The sequence below is a fragment of the Eptatretus burgeri genome, chromosome 4 (assembly GCF_056783735.1).
Source record: "Eptatretus burgeri isolate ZD-2024b chromosome 4, Ebu_testis_v1, whole genome shotgun sequence".
Taxonomy (NCBI): domain Eukaryota; kingdom Metazoa; phylum Chordata; class Myxini; order Myxiniformes; family Myxinidae; genus Eptatretus; species Eptatretus burgeri.
Genome location: NC_140964.1, coordinates 23467127 through 23489730, shown reverse-complemented (window position 1 = coordinate 23489730; position 22604 = coordinate 23467127). Strand labels below are relative to the sequence as shown.

At 40.0% G+C, this 22604-nt stretch overlaps 1 long non-coding RNA gene across 1 annotated transcript in view; it reads right to left on the bottom strand.

Moving 5' to 3' along the window:
• Positions 1–22604, bottom strand: part of LOC147027626 (uncharacterized) — a 52262-nt gene that overhangs the window by 18674 nt on the left and 10984 nt on the right. Inside the window, exon 2 of the long non-coding RNA XR_015057141.1 lies at positions 4477–4555. This is a non-coding gene — a long non-coding RNA (uncharacterized LOC147027626). The remainder of the gene's footprint in view (positions 1–4476; positions 4556–22604) is intronic.

The following is a 22604-nucleotide window of genomic DNA, read 5'->3' as shown; positions in this document are numbered from 1 at the left end:
TCCTGCAAACAGAATTCAAAAAGCTTGCCAAGTTTCGGAGATAATTTTTTTGGCGATTTCCATTAGCGGAGATATTTTGACGTCATAACTTTTTTTCTAGGAGGAATTTTCAAAATCGGAGATGGTTACTGTCTGCGCAGGGTATTTTTACATATATATGCCAAGTGTCAGGAAGTTTCGATGAAAACTGTAGGCTTTAAAAAACAAATGAAACAAAAAACAAAAAATAGGAATGACGTCATAAAAATTGATATGACGTCATAGTGATGTATAATATGTGCAGTAATTCATCTCTGCTAATGCCCTGTTCGATTTCCGTAAGCAGAATTCAAAAAACTTGCCTCGTTTCAGAGATAATTTTTTCGGCGATTTCCATCAGCGGAGATATTTTGAAGTCATAACTTTTTTTCTAGGAGGAATTTTCAAAATCGGAGATCGATACTATCTGCGCATGATATTTATACATATATACGCCAAGTTTCAGGAAGTTTCAATGAAAACTGTAATCTGTGAAACAAAAAAGTCCACAAGAACAACAACGTGAGTAAGACTTAGAGATCGTCCACGTGGATCTAAAAATAGGACCACTGGACCTGTAGCTTATCTGTCCCGAACCCAAATTTGCTAGCATTCTGACTGGTTGTTCTGGAGAGGAAGACTTTTGAAGGAATATACACGATCTTTTGCATAAAATTTACTAAATCCGACATTTTGATGCACTTCTGGTCACTTGACCGGCATGACCTCCGTAATTTACCATCACGACCCTGTCCTAATGCCACTCAAGTTTGGTAGCATTCTGACTGGTGGGTCTGGAGAAGAAGATTTTTGAAGAAATTTACTAAGTCGGCCATTTTGGCAGACTTAAAGTCACGTGACTGTAACGATCTTTAAAATCTCTATTACCATCCAGGAGGGCAACATTGCTGCAAGATTTCCGCCAGGTCAGCCCAGCGGTTCAGCTGGAGAAGTTAAAATGGGAGACGGATGGACAGACTGACAGACAGACGGATGGTGCATGATGACAATACCTTGTCTGGAATTTAAATTTCAGAGCAGGTTATGACAGAGCAGGTTTTTAACACCAACGAGATGGGATTATTCTGGAGCACGATGCCATACCTCGTATCTTGCTCTCCAAGCGGGGAAGATTTACGTCCCATGTCTACGCGTGAACGATTACCTCCTGTTATGAGCCTTCATTTTCCAACTCTGGATTCGAACCCGATTCTCAAACCATTATTTCTGACACGTGAATTCGAACCCCCATTCACAAACATGCATTCCCATGCACAGCTCATGAAACAAATTGAGGCAAAGGGATTTTTGATGGAACAGCCTTGACTTTGTATCCCAAAAAATATAAAGGATTTTAACACTGACAAAACAGGATTATTCTGCAAGACCAATGCTCATTCTCATATCTTGCTTTCCAAGCAGGGAAGATCAAAGTTCAAGAGATTCTGATTGAAGGATCGTGTTACCATTCTCCATTGTGGGTTGGGGCATCACTGCAGGTGCCTTCGTCGTAAAGCTAATGCTACTTTTCTGTACACTGAATCAACTTTTTCCTGCTTACCGCTTCCCTGCTCACCCCTTCACCACTCACTTTTCCCACACTCACCTTTTCCCCACTCATCCTTCCCCCACTCCTGTCTACCCTCCCTGCTCTAATAGCATCATCTTGAGCTAAGTCTTGTGTTTTCTATTTACGGTAGAGTCCAGTATGAATGAGTACATAGTATGGGAATGTAGGTAATTTGGTCATAGGAAATTTGGTCACGGGAAACTTGGTCACGGTAAAATGGTCAAAAGGTAATTTGGTCACGGTAAAACGGTCACAAGGTAATTTGGTCACAGTAATTCGGTCACGAGGTAATTTGGTCACGGTAATTCAGTCACAGTAATTCGCTCACAAGGTAATTTCGCCACGGTATTATTATTATTCACTGCATTTAAAGCCAGTAAGGCCCAAGAGCAGTAATAAACATTTTCATTTCATGGCCGGCGAATCTTGTTGGCATAATCACGTATTGACCAAGTTTACCGACTACTATAATGGAATCGGAATTTAAAAGTTGAGAGAGACAGAATCGATTCCATTATAGTCGTCGGTAAACTTGGTCAATTTTAAAAATTGTAAAGTAAAACTTTACAATTTTAAAAGTAAAAGTAAAACTTTTAAAAGTAAAAGTAAAACTCTTGTGTTTTTGTTTTTTACACTGTATTTATTGTATTTACATATTTATTTTAATGTTAACATTCTATGTATATATATATATATATATATATATATATATATATATATATATATATATATATATATATATATATATATATATATATACACAGTGCCAAAAGAAAGTCTACACCCACTTTCAAATTTTTCACCTTTTGTTGCCTTAAAGCCAGGAATTAAATTGCATTAATTTCAGACTTTTTCCACCTTTATTAACAGATCGTAACCCACAACTTGAGATAGGGCCTTTGAGAGATAGGGCCAAAAACGATATGTAACACAATATCTCAAAAGGTTATGGATGGTTTCAAGAAAAAGTTTGTGAACAGGTTGGGAGTGTGACACGGACGAATTGATTCGATTCTTGTGATAATTCAAATCCGGATCCGAGAGTTTTTCAAGTGATCTTCACCACTGAGAGTTGGGGGCTAAAAACTATGTATCACATGAGACCTCAAAAAGTTGTGGATGGGTTATGACAAAACTAGGTGGATGAGTTGGTTAGGTGACAGGAACAAGCTGATTCGATTTTGGTTGAGGTCCGGATTCAGATCCGACCTATCAGTGGCATACAAAATGTAAACTATTCAGCCTGGCGGAGGTATGTGCTCTACCCAGTGCCGTTCCGTTTCACCAAGTGGCACTCGACGAGTGATTGCTTTTTTCTTTTTTTACACCTTACTTCTGCTCGGTTTAACCATTTTGTTACTGTGTTATTAATTGTCATAGCAATGATTTTTCTGGATATAAAAATGCAATATCAGGAATTTTGCTGAAAGATATACTCCAAAGCTAATATTTGGTTGTGAGTTGTCAGGGAAAGTTAATATCTATGGCTAGCATTTTCTTGGAATCCACTGCATGTATCAATGTACGTACAAACTCCTCCATTCTTCTATTGTCCTTGCTTTAAGAAAAAAAAAGAAAAAAAGGTTGTAACGTGCAATCACGGCTTCCGCCAAGCAAATGTGATCACAAAATTTAGGGAATCCATAACAGATTTTTGGTATTATAGGATGTGTGCAAAATGTACATTTTCCAAGTGAGATTCTGTAGAGTACATTGGTACATGGGAATACTCTGGCCGACTGAGCTCAATGCAGAATGACGAGTAATACAAGGCCCATCACTCAAAGTAAGTGGAGGCACTTTGTGTGTTACAAGCAATTAGGACAGTCGGTAAGGAAAACCGATTTATATTGCAAAGCTATTTGGTTTATTCAGAATGATCATTTCTATTCATTACTACGCCAGCCTGACTCGGCTCATACCAGTATTGGTTTTCACTTACTGCGAAGTATCGATTTAACTTTTGCATTACTTGGGTCTTTGAATCAATGCTTTCAAGGAATGACTTTTTGATACGTAAAATGTGTCACGATCGGTAGTTAATGTCATTGCTGTGTTTATTAATGTCGATAACGCTCATCTGCTGCGGAAATATTTGCCTTTCCTTTCCTAACTGAGATACTTACAAAATGAGATAAAAGTGGGATGACAGGGTGGCCTAGAGGTACGCACACTCACCTCTGATCCATCTATCCAGGGTTTGAATTTCGGCTGAGCTAAAAGCTGTCATCCTTTGTGTTTCTCAGGAATGGTGATTCATCAGTGTGTGTGCCATCCCTCAGACGGACGTTAAACTGGGTGTACCGTCTGCTCATTTTAATTGGTGGACATTAAAGACATTATGGTGTCCTTCACAGAGAGAAGGCGATTTATCACTGACACCCTACCTTTGCCAAACTCCAAATTCCTGCACTAACCTACAGGGGTCACTGCATCAGCTGAACAGCACTCTCACAGTTCCCAGCAAAATGATGGCAAACGACAGCCACGTGCTGCATACGAAAGAAGAAGAAAATGGCAAAAGTACGTTGCATGACATCATGATGTCAAGAGTTTAAAATGAAATGAAATGGAAGACCAACAAGGAACCCGAAAAAGTAAAAAAAGCAAAGATGGAGTCATCAGGAGGAAGCTGGATAGGATTCGGGTTTCAGCTGCTATTCCCAAACCCTCAAACGCATCCAGGTGCAGCCAAGTGAGCTTTATAGAAAAAATTTCTGCAATAATTCACTTCTCCTTAAGAGATAGACAACAAAAGAGAGGAATAGAAAGTAAAATAGATGAAAGAGAGGAAAAAGCAAGAATTGGAATGAATAAAGAGAATTGTGAAACAAAAAGAAAGAGAAAGAAATGTGAAAGGAACAAAGAACAAAAATGTCGGGAAGAACCTGGACAGGTAGATTTCAGCAGTTACTTCCAGGCTCAAACGCAGCAACATGTACAAGCTCGCAGAGGTCCGTTAGTTTTCTGCGAAAGAAAGAAAGAAGTCAGGTAGATATTAATAAAAGTAGAAACAGGAACAGCAACATGGAAAATAAGTGAGGATAAAGGTATAAATGGAAACCGAGACAAAGATCAGAAAAAATATTTCCACAGAAATCCCAAGGAAATTATTATCTTCCCACTTTTTCCCCCCAGAAACCCTCTTGTCAGCTTTGCCTTTTCACTCCCGAACCATGATTCTTCCTTTTGTGAGGTGTCCAAATGAATCATTCCCACCCAAGGTGTTCCCTGATCCCTGATGAAGCTCTGATGCACATATTGCTCATTTACACCCACTCGAGAACAACCTTTCCCCTCTATATCGTCTTCCTATTTTTCTCTGATGAAAGGTAAACACCCGAAACGTCAGTTTATCCTTCTTTCTCACTCTGTTTAACATACTTTGATCCATGTTCTGTTCAGTTTTGGGTTTTTTTCTTCCGTTGTTTCCCCACGCCGCAAAGCGAAAAAGCGAGGTTAAACAATTGGTTCACTTTGTCTGTCTGTCCATCTGTCTATACAGACGTCAGCTTTTGATCGAGGACCTACTTAATTTCAATTGATTGTTATATTTTCGGATCGGAAAACGAATCTGTAGTTTTGCAATACTACTTTGGCTCTGAATTAGTCCCGATTGCGAATGTGCAGAGAGAACTAAGGTGTATTTTTTTTTCTGTCTGCCTGTCTTGCAGTCAAGCAAAATTTAAAATCATTCCAAACAGGAAACTTCCTGTTTTCAGCAACGTCATAAAGGACACAAACAACAGGCACGAATAACTAATGCATTGTGTTAAATAAGGTGGTGTCAAAGACGCGACAGCATTAGTGGTTAACTTCCAATAAAAATATTCATTTTTCTACAACTCTTGAAATCTTAATTTTATTTCATTGAATTACACAGTAAATTACACAGTAAATTACACACAAATTGTGCTGTTGGCACTTTCAAAAACCTTTAGTTTATCAATACTTGAACAAATATTACGGCATTCTCGGCCAATCAAATTTGCTGCTTACAGACCCCCGCCCATATCCTTTTTTCTGAAGATCACGTGGGATAAGATGTTCTAGGAACTCTCTAGTTAACCTTCGCCATTTTCGAAGATGGATGGAGGTTACTGTTTTCACCCCTTTCTGCTTGTTTGTTTGTTTGTTTGTGAACAGTATTACGGAAAAACTCCTTGACGGATTTCGATGAAAATTGGTGGGGGATTAGGTATGGTCCAAGGATCATGCCATTAAATTTTGGACTTGGTCCCCCCCCCCCAAAAAAATTGTTAGAGAATTTTTTTTTTGCATTTCTACATATTTTAAGTGATTTCCAACCCCCCCCCCCCAAAAAAGAGAATTTTTTTTGCATTTCTACATGTTTTAAGTGATTTCCAACCCCCCCCTCAAAAAAATTGATACCCCCCCAAAAAAATAGATAATTTTTTTTGCAGTTCTACATGTTTTAAGTGATTTCCAACCCCCAAAAATTGTTACCCCCCAAAAAAGTAGAGAATTTTTTTTGAATTTCTACATGTTTTTTGATTTCCAACCCCCTCCCCCCAAAAGAAATTTTTTGTTTTGCATTTCTACATGTTTTAAGTGATTTCCAACCCCTCCAAAAAGAAATTGTTACCCCCCCCCAAAAAAAAATTGTTAGAGAAAAATATATTTTTTGCATTTCTACATGTTTTAAGTGATTTCCACCCCCCCCAAATTGTTACCCCCCCAAAAAAAAAAATTAGAGAAAAAAAAATTTTTTGCATTTCTACATGTTTTAAGTGATTTCCAACCCCCCCCCCCCAAAAAATAATTGTTGGAGAAGAAAATGTTTTTTGCAACTTTTCAACAAAATTTCGATTTCTTTTTTTTGCATTTCTACATGTTTTAAGTGATTTCCAACCCCCCCTCCCCCCAAAAAAAAAATGTTGGAGAAAAGAACTATAACTGTCAGCACTGTTGACATCATATTTAATGAATAAGATATAAGGTTCACTTGAGTGACCCAGCAGTATTGGCGGTGGAGGTTTTGCACTCTCCCGAGTGCTCCCCCTCTAGTTCATCTTGTAATCATTTAATTCATCTTGTAATAGTTCATCAACGTGGATGAAAATGTAATTTTTATTCACATGATGTTTTACATTGCACTCAGTGTGGGTTTGTAAATTTTCGAGTAGTCTCGTTACATGAAGACTTGTCCGATTTCTGGTGACTTTCATGATCAAATTTCTCCAAATATCCCTAATCCAGCACTGCTTTCTGAAGCTGTGGCAGAGACAGCTTGGTTGCAGCCTCATCCATCCAGTGCATACAAAGTCAGCCTCTATCTACTCTTCCCTCAACTGTACCCACCATGGTTGATTTCTCTAGACTTTCATTGTTTCTATGGATCATGTAAGTTCCTATTTTATCATCAGAACTTTTAATGTGCATGGTGGTCTAATTACCTCCGACATTGAAGATGAATGAAGTTGTGTTTTCACCCCTGTCTATCTGTCTGTCTGTTTGTGAGCAGGATATTTCAAAGCGTTGTGGTCAGATTCGGACGAAACTTGGTGGACAGGTTGAGTGTTTTTCAAGGACGAATTGATTCGATTTTGATGAGGATGCGGCCTCGCAACAGGACGTAAACCTAAACTGTTCAGCCTGGTGAAAGGTATGCGCTCTATTGAATGGCGTTCTAGTTTCTTCAAGCACTCATTTGTTTGTTCTTCTTGTAGTCCATGGGATTTTTAACATTTGTTTCCAACACCACATTTCAAAACTGTCAGTCTTATTAATTTCTTGATGTTTCAATGTCCAACACTCACATCCATATATTACAACTGGAAATACCAGAGCATTCAGCAGCCTCATTTTGGTTTGAATCTTTGTCTTTTCATATCTTTGTCAATCCTGACATTGCTGTTCTCCCCAACGCGAACCATCTATTAATTTCTCCTTCACATTATCCACTTATTGCAAGATTTGAACCCAGGAAAATGAAACATTCCACGATTTCACACCATCATCTCCTAATCTGAACATGTCGATCTTTCTCATTTAACAAGATTTTAGTGTTTTTTTTAGGTTTAAATAAAGACCAGCTTTTTCACTTTCCTTCTTCACTGTCTTCAGCAGTTTCATCAAGCCCTTTTTACTTTCTGCCAACAGAGTGGTATCATCATCATACCTTCGATTATTGACACATCTTCCTCTAATCCTGACTCCAGCCTCCATGTCATTCAAGTTTGACTTCCTCATGATTTTAGCGAACACTAACTGTTAAGATTGTAAAGGTTTCTCGGTAAAGTAATTGGACAAAAAGGTAATTATACATTAAACAGAATTGACTGAATAGTTTGTGGTCATATTGTCTTTTACTTCTGGAAGGTGTGTGAACCAGAGACTCTGAGCCCATGTGCGCAGCCTCGGCACAAAGATCCACATAATTCTAAATTGCATGAACATCAATATTTGTCGACCTCAGACATGCACTGTCTGGTCCCAAGAGCTCTTAAATGAGGTATCTTTCAGCATTATGCATGCTGTGGTTATGACGTTTACTGCTTTAAATATATTGACATGTCTTGGACTGTCTTGAGTTTCTCGTTCATCGTATGTTTTGAATGTTCTGCATATATGAGTAAGGTATGTATGTAGAAATGATGTAAATGTTCTTCCCTCCACTGTATTTCCACTTTTTCTCTTCCTCCTCACCGTTTTTCTTGCCTTCTTCACAAATTATTTTCTTAATTTTTTCGAAATGTGATTTTTTTAAAGATGCTTGGTTCTACAAAACTTCAATATACACATAAACAGAGACATTTTGAAGGACATTACCATAAAACAGAGTAAGAAGAAAACCACAAAGCTTTTCGTTGTGCTCTGATCAGGTGAAATTCGCACAAAGTGAATGAGGAAAGGTAGAAGAACAGTCTAATAGACACCTATCAACAAAGTCAATTCTGATTGGACGCTCTCTCCTGATGCATAATCACCTCCTGATGGTCTGGGTGCGAAGAGGCTGTTCAGTGTTCAGCTCTCCAATTGGAGGTTGCAGAGTCTGAGGCAGAGCACACCTCAGGCTGTTGCAGAATCCTCTTCATCAATATCTGTGATCGGGAGACGAGTTGGTGTTCCTCTTCTTGTTTGCACAAATAAGCATGGGGTTACAAAACATGGGGTCTGCATGAAAATGTAGGACAGGCAAGTTGACCGAGAGATATCTCCAGGCCTATCTGCACTATGAGGTTGTTCCTGTATTTATTCAGACAAGAATTCAACATTCCAGAATGAGATCAAGTCCATCTGTTGAGTGCAAGTTTTTGTAGGATGAACTTGGGAGAACACAATGTCGATCGTCGGGTCTACGTCGCGCTTTGCAAACAGAGTGGTGGCATGTATGGGATTTTTTGTCCTTCTTTGACACTGAACCTCTGTGTAGATATTTCGCAATGATTGATGACTGCAGTTGAGTAAACATTATGGAGTCTCCATTGAAGAAGATCAGGTGATGAAGGCAAGACTTTGTGATTTAGCATATGCCTACTGTGGGGCTCCAAACGACCTTTCTGACTTATATTTTCAAAGGGAATGCATTACTGCCATGAAGAATTTAAGAAGAAACTCTGAAATCCACTTCTGTAAACCTGACAAAGGCTCTGGTGTGGTTATTTTAAACCAGGTGGACTACATGAACAAAATGTTGGTTATCCTACAGGATCAGTGCAAGTTTCGACAGCTGGGAAGTGTGGATACACATGACTGTACGTCACGCTTGGAGAATCAAATTGGTAAGAGGTTGCTCCAACTGTATAAACATGGTGAACTGTCGAGGGAATATTACAAGAGGATCAAGCCGGCAGGTTCTCTTCGTCCGAGAATGTACGGTGTACCAAAGATTCACAAGCAGCATGTTCCACTGAGACCAATTCTGTCCATGGTCGGCTCTGCCCATCATCAGCTTGCGAATTGGCTGGGAGAGTTACTGCAACCAGTGTTTGAGTTGGTCTCCAGGTTCGTCATCAAAGATTCTTTCACTTTTGCTGATGCCATAAGGGAGACGTGTCCCACTGGTTTGGAGAATGTAATGCGTTCTTTTGACATTGATAGCCAGTTTACAAATGTCCCTTTGACAGAGACCATTGATATATGTGCACGTTTGCTGTATCACATGGAACTTGAGCATCCACCCATTTCTGAATCTGTCTTCATGGAATTGATGAACATGGCTCCAAGAGATGTCGAGTTTAACTTTATTAACAATATGTTCGGCCAAATTGATGGGGTGGCCATGGGCTCTCCTTTTGGCCCAACGTTAGCAAACATTTTTGTTGGCTATCACGAACTGCAGAAGTTGACCAAGTTGCAGGTATCTCAATCCCACATCTAAATTACAGATATGTGGATGACATATTTTGCCTGCTTGAATCTTGTGAAGTCTGTGAACGCTTCTTGAATGAATTGAATTCTCTTCATTCTGCCCTCAAGTTCACGACGGAATTGGAACGTTCTGGTTGCTTACCCTTTCTGGACCTCTTCGTAGAGAGATCTACAAAATCATTTACTACGTTCATCTATAGAAAGCCCACTTTCACTGGCCAGTATACTCGATGGGACTCTTCTAGTTCAATGAGATACAAGATTGGTTTGATCAATGTATTAGTGAGTCGAGTGAAGAGGATATGTTCCAACTCCAAGCTTCAGACAGAGAAGGACAAGATTGCCGGCATCCTCGGTGAGAATGGATATCCTGAGTATATCATCAGGAGGTTTATGCACAAATTCCTCACTGCGAAAGTCGAACGGAAGATGGATCCTGAAAAGTGTGCTCGATCTACATCAAGATTCCTTGGAAAGGGAAAATGTCACAAAGATATGAGGAACAAATCAAAAGATGTGTCTCAAATACGTATCTGGCTGTTCGTCCAAGAGTGATTTTCACCTCTCGACGTCTGATTCCTGCAGTTAAGAAGGATGTTCTGCTTGCCTCAAAACTTAGCAATATTACTTATGAGTTCAAGTGCCGGCATGATGCTCGGTATGTAGGCAGAACTACCCAGATTCTGACTGACAGAATCAAACAGTCTGTCCCTTTGTCCATCAGGAAAAACACTGTTGGTACACAAATACAGCCGATACGTGCTTGTAGGAAGGTCCCAGCATCAATCCCAACGTCGTGTGTGTCTGCTATTGGACAGCATTTGATTGAGAATATAAACTGTGGTGAACAGTATAATGTCGACGCGTTTAAGATATTGAGTAGATGCGTTTAAGATATCAACTCATCTCACGATCATAGATAATGATGAAGAGAATTCTTCAACAGCTTTAGGTGCTCTGCCTCAGACTCTGCAACCTCCAATTGGAGAGCTGAACACTGAACAGGCTTTCCAACCCAAACCATTGGGAGGTGATGATGCATCAGTGGAGAACCCCCAATCGGAATTGACTTTGTTGATAGGTTTCCATGAGACTGTTCCTCCTGACCTTTTGGTTCATATTCCCACAAATTTTCTGGAACTGGGACATCAAAGTTTTTGCAGATGTGCCAGCAGATTACATTATAAACTCTGTTGTGCTTTTTGTACAGCTGTTCAGACATGAGTTTGTTTTGTGTGTGTGTGTGTGTTTGGTCATTAAAGAAAACATATCATTCTCTTTACAAACTCCACCTCCACCCCTCACTTCTCTCTCATGTTTTTTCTATATATATATATATATATATATATATATATATATATATATATATATATATATATATATATATATATATATATATATATATCTCTCTCTCTCCCCCCCCCCTCTCTCTCTCCCATGGTATAGCAACATTTTATGAGGCATAGCTCTACCCACCTCCCCCCCCACCTGTCCTCGCTCTTCCCCCTTCCTAGCTTCCCTTCCCTCCTGCCTCTTCTCTCTCCCCTCTCTTCCTCTCTAGCCCTCCCCTCCCTCCTCTCTCAGCCCCCCCTCCATAATACCTCCCGTCAGCGAAGCGATGGGTTGTGTTTGCTTGTTTAAAATATGTACTGCAGCAGCTGAGGTCATTTAAGTCAGGAGCCATGCATGACTTGGAGTTGTGACATATGAGTTATTGTTTTTCACGTCATTACTTCATGATACTCCCATCTTTGCAGGAGATGATGCCATCGGGTCGGCAGTTCCACACTGCCGATGATGGGGCAGAGCTTTCTCAGGATTTTAGATAGTATGATGCAACTCGAGGGACTTTTCAGAAATCGTCCCTTGTTGGAGATTCTGTGTTGTTTCGGTGATTGTTTTGGATGGAAGTTGCCAAGGGGTTGGCAATGAAGGCTTTCTTTTCGACACTGACAAATAGTTACTGAACATTGTTTGCACAGTACCTCGAATGCATCTGTTTTAATGAAGCACCGGGTCCAATCTGTTTAAAGCCTTTATTGCACTTGTTCTTTACGAGTTAGCCTACATTTCGAGCCTGAAGTTATTCATTGCTTTGACTTCATTCAACTGACCTTCACCTACAGCTTGTGGATAGGTCATTAAACTGTATTCCTGCGACAAGGAATATGAATCTCCCAGTAAGTTGGGTGTACGCAATAACATTGCAATATGAATTATGGATGAATGATGTATGATTTGGATAACATGGATGTGTAAAGAAGCATGAAGCTTGATCAATTGCAGAGAAGAGTACGACAGGGATAGAAGCAACAAACAGAAGTGGCATCCAGTTCACTCTTGAGTTCGAACAGGGAAATAAGGCAGACTGTAAGAACTAAGTTCTACCATGAATTGCTTTCGCTGGATTAACTGAAATGAAAGTTGACAGGATGTCTAGGAAGAGTTGAGAGAAAACAAAGCCTTCCCTGGGATTAACTTTAATAATATATTGCCTAGCCAAATGAATTTGTGATGCAATGTAAGTGTTATTATTATAATCTAAAAACCACTCTCGCTGTCCTTTGCTCACTGAAATACATTATTTTTAGCCACAGCTGGAAGGTCAATTTATTTTGGAATTCATATAACGTCCCAACTTGCTGGCAGGGTTAGTGCAGCCAATACAATTCCCTTAAGCTGACCAATGGACAGCTACTAAACCCAGGTAGAGCAGTCACATTGGGCTAGTTCACATGTATCATTTACGGTAAGAATGAAGAATATAGCCATTGCAGGATTGTTAAGGACATCACCGAATGTGGTGTTGCATCATTGCAAATCTGTTACATGCTGTCATCCAGGATAGTAAAAGTATCATACAACGAGATCATCCATAAAGGGCCATTAGGTCCATCACAGCCATTCAACTTGTGGTCTCCTCGTTATGCAGATTGTTCGAAACAAGACTTTTGATTAAAACTGATATTGACGAAGCTTGTGTTACCGTTGCTGAAGGATTGGGTATTGCATTTGAGTCCATTTGTTTGTTTGTCTGTCTGTCTGTCTGTTTGTTTGTCTACACAGAACTTTAGTGTTTTTCTCCACAACCAATTGTTGGATTGAAATTAGGTTTTCAACATAGGAGCGACTGACTACTCATGTAGAGTGGTTTGATGATAATTATGACATCATAGGTCACGTGTTGTGGCAGCCATGTTGGAAAAATAGAAAAAAATTTGGACCTCTATCTGAAACCGCACCAAGGAAAAAATTGAAACTTGGCGCTCAGCAAGTCGTACTCATGGGGGATAAGTGTGATTTTTATAATGTCATAGGTGCCTTCATTATGATGTCATAATTGCATACATAGAACACTTCATCTGATCAGTATGAAAAATCTTTGAGGGTGATCTTGGGATAAAATGGTCTACAGAAAAAAATTTGATGACTTCATCGGTGACGTGATTCGGCAGCCATATTGCTTTTAAAAATTAAAACTTCAAAAATCATCCACTGAAATGGCTGAACAGATCGACGAAAACTTTACATGTATGACCGCCTATCCACGAGGAAGAAAAGGTTCACAAATATGATGTCATAGGTCACATGGTTTGGCAGCCATATTGGATTTACCCTAAAACCCATAAAAATTATTCTCCAGAGGGCTGGACAGATCGAAAGGAAACATCACACAAATGTTTCCCAAGCCTTGAGGCAACGAGGGTATTCACAAATAATTAAGTCACGTGGTTTGGCAGCCATATTGGATTGAGGAAAAATATTCAATAATGTTTTTCTCTGGAACTGCTTAATCACTCGATGTGAAACTTCACAGTTATGATCTCGTAGTGACGGGGAATAAATGTTATAAATTTCAACCTGATCGGGCACATGGTCTGGCAGCCAGAATTATTTATTTATTTTTTATCAGGGTTTTTGATTTTTTTTTGACTTTGTTCACTTGTTTGTGCCTGGATTCGTTTGAGCAGTGATCTTCACTATTTTTTTAGAGGGGGGGGCACTTTTGCCAATAAGTCATCAGTGTGAGAGCCACCTGCAGGATGCCATAATGGCTGCTATGAGACCCTGCCATCACATATTCTTCTTCTTTGTGGTTAACTGGGCTGCAAGCAGAATTGTTTGAATACTGCAACCATATCCTGAGTAGTTATGTTACTTTTATGTTTCGCGTTGGAACACTCATTTGGAACCATTGGGTCAATTTGATTAAATTTATGGTGGATTATGAGGGGGGTATTTTCACATTTTTGTATTATCGGCCACACGTTGGACTTTAGGCCACCAGGGGCTGCCAGTGGCTCACGGGCCATACAATGAAGAACAGGGGGTTTGAGGGTAGAGGAGTAGCAGCTGAAATGTGAATCCTATCCGGGTTCCTCCTTCTGACTTCATCTTTGCTTTTTGCTTGTTTGGCTTCCTTCTAATTACTCCAATGCAGGATTGTACCTTTATGGTCTTCCATTTGGTTTGAATAGAATTTATTTTAATCCCATTCTAAATTCAATTGAATAGTAATAACCGCCATGGGTCAGGGTCAGGTGTCCGATCAAAGCGGGACTTCTTCGTACCCAGTCATCACTGCCAGCAGTTATAAAGTGGCAGTTCTAGTTATGTCTCCAATTAATTACGTAACAAACCAGTACACAAATGCCACACAAAATGTGCCACACAAAACTACAGAAACACCACACAAAACAAGTCCTGGTGAGGGTCTGTAATCTCTGATTGCTCTTTTACTTTGTTTTTGATATGTTATACTTTTACAAAATATTTTTGACCCCATTATATTTTCTTTAAGTGAATGAACAATCATCGTTTTATTTTGAACTTCTGTGTTGGCATGACAGCTTAAAGGTATGCACACTCACTTTTGAGTGATCTACTTCAAATGTTGACCCACATATAAAGTCACCCTTGTGTTTTGCATGCAGTACGAGCGATCAATGTGTGCACTGTCCTTTGGAAGGGTGGTCAACTGGAGGCCCCATCTGCCAGCACTGGGTAATTGGTGGGCATTCAAGATGCCAAGGTGTGCTTCCCGAAGAGTAGGCGAGTTATCGCTACACCGTGAACAAATTGAAAATTCCTGCCAGCTAAAGCCGAACGTGAGGTCTGGCCAGTAGGTTTGTAAGAGAAGGGCCAAAAACGTTCCCTTGCCGATCCCCAAAGATGGTGGGAACAATTTAGGCCATTGAAGAAGTACTAGTACTACTTGCTCAGCTTCTCAGTTTGGCCACCGACTTACTGATCAACCCTCTTTTGTCATTGTTAACTCCACCACCGAAGGTTGGCAGAGGTTATGTTTTCACCCTGGTCTGTCTGTTTGTCTGTCTCATTTGTGAGCAGGATATCTCAAAAAGTTGTGGACAGGTTGGGTGTGTGACAAGGACGAATTGATTAGATTTTGGTGATGATCCGGATCGGGATACGAGAATTTTATAAGCGATTCTTCATCATTGAGAGATGGGGCCAATAACAATATATGGCATGCTATCTCAGAAAGTTGTGGACGAGTTATGATAAAAAAAAAATTGTGGGTGAGTTGGGTAGGTGACAAGAACCAGTCGATTAGATTTTGGTGTGTGACAAGACCGACTGGTCTGGATCCAGCTCCTAACCCTAACAGCCTATCAATGGGATACGAAACGTAAACTGTTGAGCCTGGCAGAGGTACGCACTCTACCGAGTGCCCGTTCTAGACTCTAGTTGATCTCTGCGATATTTCCACAGTTACGATTTGGGAAGTAAGCTATTGCCTTTTTTTCCAAAAGCATGTATCTTTAAGTTTGCCACTAAACATGCACTTTTTAGTCCCAAAGTCATCAGGATGAAATTCAGCCTGGGTGTGAATATCACCAAATGCATTTCATGCAGTACGAGAACTGCAAATGTCCTCAAAAATGTTAAAAGCAGAAGGAAGAAAAGGTTTTTCTTGGTTAGAAATTGGGTTGCCCGACCAAGGGATAATGGCATTCGACTGAAAGTGTATTGAGCTGGGAGGAATGAACAAATGTGGGCTTTTTTCGGTAACTAGCTGGTGGTGGTCAATGCTTTGAAGGATGCAGACGAGTAAGAATGTCATGGACTTTTAAGTGAAGTAACAGTGAAATGGTGATATGATGCTTTGAGGGAAACCCCAGAAAAGGATGATTCAAATAAAGATATTTAGTTGCTCATTCAAGGTTAAAGCAATGGTACAATGTTATTAAAACATGTTATCTGTCTTGCTATCATCTAAGGAGATTCAACTTCATTGAATAGTAAAGCCGTAGAGTGTGTGAACACCATCTGAAATGACCAAACCAGTCGTACTACATACAGTGCCTATAGAAAGTCTACCTGCCCTTTCAAATTTTTCACCTTTTGTTGCCTTTTGCCTGGAATTAAATTGCATTACATCAGACTTTTCCCACTGTTATTTATACATTATAACCCACAACTTCCAAGTGAAAAACGAATTCTTCAAATTTCAGATAATTAATTAAAAATACAAAACTAGAATATCTTGATTGGAAATAAGTGTCCACTCCATTGAGTTAATACTTGGTGGAAGCAACTTTGACACCAATTTCAGCTGAGAGTCTGTTGCGATAGGTCTTCGCCAACTTTGCACACCTTGATTGGGCAATATTTTCCCATTCTTCTGCACAAAACTGTTCAACCTCAGTCAAGGTGTGTGGGGAGAGTTGATTGACAGTGATCTTCAAGTCAGGCCACAAATTTTCGATTGGATTTAGGTTGGGGCTCTGACTGGGCCACTCACAGACATTTATCTTTTTGTCCCTTAGCCACTCCAGTGTGGCTTTGGCTTTGTGCTTCAGGTTGTTGTCATGCTGAAAAGTGAACTTCCATCCCAATTTCAGCTTTATTGCAGAGGGAGTAGGTTTTCCTCTCGGATTTTCTGTATTTTGCTGCATCCATTTTCCCTTCTGTCCACACAAGTGTCCCAGTCCCAGCTGATGAGAAACATCCCCATCACATGATGCTGCCACGACCGTGCTTCACAGTCGGAATGGTGTTCTTTGAGTGATGTGCTGTGGTGGGTTTGCACCAAGCATAACATGAGATTTGGAAGAAGCTTGACTCCCTTCAGAAACCAGGGAGTCCCTTTCTGCCATAATGTTGGTCTGCAATAGATTTGGACAGATGGTAGCTATCCTGTTCCATGGGTTGAGAGTACAAGTCAGTATCTGGATACATGCTTCTAGATGGTGTTAACTGACCAAGTAGATCATGTGCCTTTGAAACGTCATAAATGTATCTCTCGAGAACATCTCGTTTTTGTTTAATAATGTCCAAATCACTTGAATCTGACAAGTCTTTCCATGCTTCTTGCACTCTTGCACCAGTTCATAATGGCCGATTTCAAATTATGTTTACGCTGAAGTAACTTCCATTCGGCATAGTCATCGGTGGGTTTCGGTTCTCAATCAGTGATGTACCTCCTCATCATTCCTCTGTGTGTGTTCATCACTTCTTACATCAAACATGACTAGTGGTTCTTCACCTGTACTCATTTACAATTTAAACAAATGATGACAAGTTCAATTCAACTTCAAAATAAAGTTACAGATGTCAAAATAAAAGCACTCCAGAATCAGGAATGCTTAAGATCAATCACATCACTGTGCTAAAGCATATCGGCTAAACATTGCATACATGTAAACCCATCTCGCCACAGAGAGTACTATGTAATTAACACAGCAGAATGGGTTAAAATCAGCTTCAATCGTTCCCAGCACATGAACCTTTCACTTTAATGGTTTAAAGCAGGGGTCTCCAACCTGCTGCCCACAGGCCACATGCGGCCCCTTAGACGGATTTATGCGGCCCGCGGTGCCATATTAAGTTTACATTACAATGCGGCCCGTGATACTGCCAATTTGTCAGGATCAATGATCAAAGCGTTCTGTAATTTTTATTATGATTTTGATTCATATTAGACACGTGTTTTTAACACGATTATTCATTTATCATATTTGTTGGCAAGAAAAATATATTCAGCACTAATTTTTGTTTAAATTTCCGCATATTAATTATATATATTTTTCGGAATTTAGCGTCTTTTTTTTGGGTGCGGCCCTCCACCCCTCACCACTTTGGTTTTGTGGCCCTCCGCCCAAAAAGGCTGGAGACCCCTGGTTTAAAGTAACTGTACAGCATTGCACTGCACACAATAAACTGTTTCACTATAATGACAGCAAGCCACAGAAAGTACTTTACTGCCGTTAGGGGATTCATAATCAAAGTATGACAGGTTCATTTAATGTCGTACGCAGAAAGAGATACAAGGAGTAGTGTTCATGCAGAAGCCTTCGGCTGTTTATTCATTCCCAAGGAAGCTTCGAGAAAATTATTTACTTGTTTAGTAAAGCTCTGTGAAAGCTCCTAAAACTCCGAAACTCTCCATGAAAGCTCTATGAAAGCTCCGTGAAAGCTCTGTAAAAGCTCCGAAAAGCTCCGAAAAGCTCCGAAAAGCTCCGTGAAAGCTCCATGAAAGCTCTGTAAAAGCTCCATGAAAGCTCTGTAAAAGCTCCGAAAAGCTCCGTGAAAGCTCCATGAAAACTCGATGAAAACTCGATGAAAACTCCGTGAAAGCTCTGTAAAAGCTCCGTGAATGCTCCGAAAAGTTCCGTGAAAGCTCTGTGCAAGCTCCGAAAAGCTCCCTGAAAGCTCCATGAAAGCTCTATGAAAGTTCTATGAAAGCTCCCTGAAAGCTCCATGAAAGCTCCGTGAAATTTCCAAAAAGCTCCATGAAAGCTCTGTAAAAGCTCCGAAAAGCTCCGTGAAAGCTCCATGAAAGCGCTATGAAAGCTCTGAAAAGCTCCGTGAAAGCTCCATGAAAGCCCCGTGAAAGCTATGTGAAAGCTCCATGAAATCTCTGTAAAAGCTCCGAAAAGCTCCGTGAAAGCTCCATGAAAGCGCTATGAAAGCTCTGAAAAGCTCCGTGAAAGCTCTATGAAAGCTCCATGAAAGCCCCGTAAAAGCTCTGTGAAAGCTCCATGAAAGCTCCATGAAAGCTCTGTGAAAGCTCCGAAAAGCTCCGAAAAGCTCCGTGAAAGCTCCATGAAATGTCCAAAAAGCTCCATGAAAGCTCTGTCAAAGCTCCAAAAAGCTCCGTGAAAGCTCCATGAAAGCTCCGAAAAGCTCCGTGAAAGCTCCATGAAAGCTCTGTAAAAGCTCCGAAAAGCTCCATGAAAGCTCCATTAAAGCTCTATGAAAGCTCTGTGAAAGCTCCGAAAAGCTCCGTGAAAGCTCCATGAAAGGTCCGAAAAGCTCCATGAAAGTTCTGTAAAAGCTCCGAAAAGCTCTGTGAAAGCTCCATGAAAGCTCGATGAAAGCTCCGTAAAAGCTCCAAAAAGTTCTGTGATAGCTCCTAAAAACTCCGTGAAAACTCCAAGAAAGCTCTGTAAAAGTTCCGAAAAGCTCCGTGGAAGCTCCGTGAAACTGTAAGGGAATGATGTTATTTTGTGACAACAATACTTCAGAAGTGTATTACAGTTCCACTGTAAATCAAATACAATAAATCAAATGAACAAGAAACAGACCTCAAATGGCGTCAAAATACATTATGCAAATGGCACAAAGGTACATGACGTGCAATGTGGTTACATGAAAACATGTACAAAATCAATTCCAATCTTTCTTACTTCATGAAGTCTGACAATTAGCAACATAGAGAGATAAAGTGGCAACTTTAATCCTCCTTAATGAGTAGTGCTTGTCTGTAGATAAAACATAGAATGGACCTGGTCACACCGACGGCCTTGTGGCGTAATATGAACCTCACAACGCAGTACAAGCTTTACAACACGATGTAAGCTTTGCAGAGTGATATAAGCTTGCAGCTGCTGTAAGCTTTGCAGAGAGCCTGAGCTTTTGGCTTCCCAGAATGCATTTGCATGCTTTCTGAGCTCCGCCCAGAACATCTGCTCAGAAAATAATGGTATTGTAAATCTTTACTAACCGACAATGTCATGATTGACATTACAGTGTCCTTTGCGGAGACGGGAGTTATCGCCAGCATCCTAAACAAATTCCAAATTCTCAGTTGAGTATCCTGTACTGGATTGGCGACCCGTTCACAATTGTAAACCTCACAATGAAATTGTTTTGTTCGAACCGACGCTCTGTATAGAGCATGGTGTGAGTATGAGTACAAATACTGCATGTTGCTTAATGTCCTCTAACTTTTTGAGCTCCATTCATACCCCACCAACTGCAAACCCCATGTGCAATGTTACTGCACATACTGTACATTACCTTTTCACAAATTATCGAAAAATAATATAAACAACAAATATAATAGATGCCAATTTCTTCACGACAACCCTAACAGGCATAACAATCCACTACACGATGCCATACCATCTAAATATTGCTGTAAGCAAATTGATGGTGTGCATTGTACAACACAATGAAACTCCAATCAACAAAGCAACCACAATGTTTGGACTTCACTCACTCTCGCTTTTCCGATCATCCTTTGCACAAAGCAATTCAGAGTTGTTCTAAGGAAACATGATGTGTCTATTCAGCTGCACAAGCATGTTGCCTCAATTGCAAACAAACGAGGCTGCAAGCAAATGCTGAGCAATGGATACTCTCCTAATGTGTAAAAGGCTTGCCAAGGCGAACACATCACATGGTCACCTCTCGAAATCCTTAATTGCAAGCAGCATAAACAATGTCCAAGCGAATGCAAAGTTCTGTTATTGCTCACGTCTTGTAGCATAATGTGAATCATCCACGTTAAAGATGATGTGCTGTAGATAATTCATTTGGGGGAATGTTAAGTTGTTAGATTGTTGGGATGGCTGCGAAGGGGGAGGGAGTGGTGTATAGAGTGGGTTTATAGGAGAGTGGTGTTGAAAATATTCTAAAATATACTCGTAATAGTTCAATATGTGGCGCTAAAAGGCATAACAAGGTGCAGTTGTAAAAGAAGTCTTGTTTGTTTTTGCGAATGAAATACATTCTTGTATTTTATTGAAAACTATAAAGTTGGCTTTTCTTGGACGAGTGTGTATCTCGTTGTAAAAACATTTTGAACATCCATTGTTCCTAATTTGGCAAAGTTAAGTGTGTGGGGTGTGCAGCTCCCAATCGAGTTTAAGGCCTTCGACACTGTTTGGGATTCGTGAAGTCATAGAACATTTTGAACATGCTTAAATGCATGTGGCTAGGTTTTGTTGTCTGTGCATCACCATGAAGGGGGCAGCATTGTCTAATTCGGGTGGTGGATAGGGTAACACGTTCACCTCGGGGAGAGAGAGGGGTGAGTGGGACGAGACATGACTGCTACTGGCAATATGTGGTGATTGGTCGAGTGTCATCAGTATACAGGTAGGGGTGAACGGATAATAAAGTATTGTTTGCTCCAGCAAGCTCTCTTTCTCTTGGGCCAACTGTTGCTGAGCTCCTGTCTGTGCCCTTGCCTTGGGAATGTGATCCTTGAACTCTCCTACCTGTTCGTGCATGTGACAGCTATCAGATGATTCCACTCCCTGCATGATGACTGACTTTTTGGCTTACTGTCTGACCCCACTCGTTCCCTCTTACTTGCCCAGTTCGGTATGCATGATTGAACGATGTGTATGTGTATGAGCTCATAGCAGAGGTAAATTACCCTCACCGAAGGAGAGGGTATTGCATTTGGGTCTGTTTGTTTATCTGTCTGTCGGTTTTTTATTTTGTATACATGTTTTTTTAATGTTGAAGGCTCTAAATAGTCCTCATCGAGGACAGGCCTTAAATAAAGAGAAATAAAAGAGTGAATGTAAAGTAAGGAATGAAAATGAGTGTGTAAGAAAAGTGTGTGATGTTTGTTTGAAAAGTGTGTGATGTTTATTTGAAAAGTGTGTGATGTTTGTTTGAAAAGTGCGTGATGTTTGTTTGAAAAGTGCGTGATGTTTGTTTGAAAAGTGTGTGATGTTTGTTTGAAAAGTGTGTGATGTTTGTTTGAAAAGTGTGTGATGTTTGTTTGAAAAGTGTGTGATGTTTGTTTGAAAAGTGTGTGATGTTTGTTTGAAAAGTGTGTGATGTTTGTTTGAAAAGTGTGTGATGTTAGTTTGAAAAGTGTGTGATGTTAGTTTGAAAAGTGCGTGATGTTTGTTTGAAAAGTGCGTGATGTTTGTTTGAAAAGTGTGTGATGTTTGTTTGAAAAGTGTGTGATGTTTGTTTGAAAAGTGCGTGATGTTTGTTTGAAAAGTGCGTGATGTTTGTTTGAAAAGTGCGTGATGTTTGTTTGAAAAGTGCGTGATGTTTGTTTGAAAAGTGCGTGATGTTTGTTTGAAAAGTGCGTGATGTTTGTTTGAAAAGTGCGTGATGTTTGTTTGAAAAGTGCGTGATGTTTGTTTGCAAAGTGCGTGATGTTTGTTTGCAAAGTGCGTGATGTTTGTTTGCAAAGTGCGTGATGTTTGTTTGAAAAGTGCGTGATGTTTGTTTGAAAAGTGCGTGATGTTTGTTTGAAAAGTGCGTGATGCTTGTTTGAAAAGTGCGTGATGTTTGTTTGAAAAGTGCGTGATGTTTGTTTGAAAAGTGCGTGATGTTTGTTTGAAAAGTGCGTGATGTTTGTTTGAAAAGTGCGTGATGTTTGTTTGAAAAGTGCGTGATGTTTGTTTGAAAAGTGCGTGATGTTTGTTTGAAAAGTGCGTGATGTTTGTTTGAAAAGTGCGTG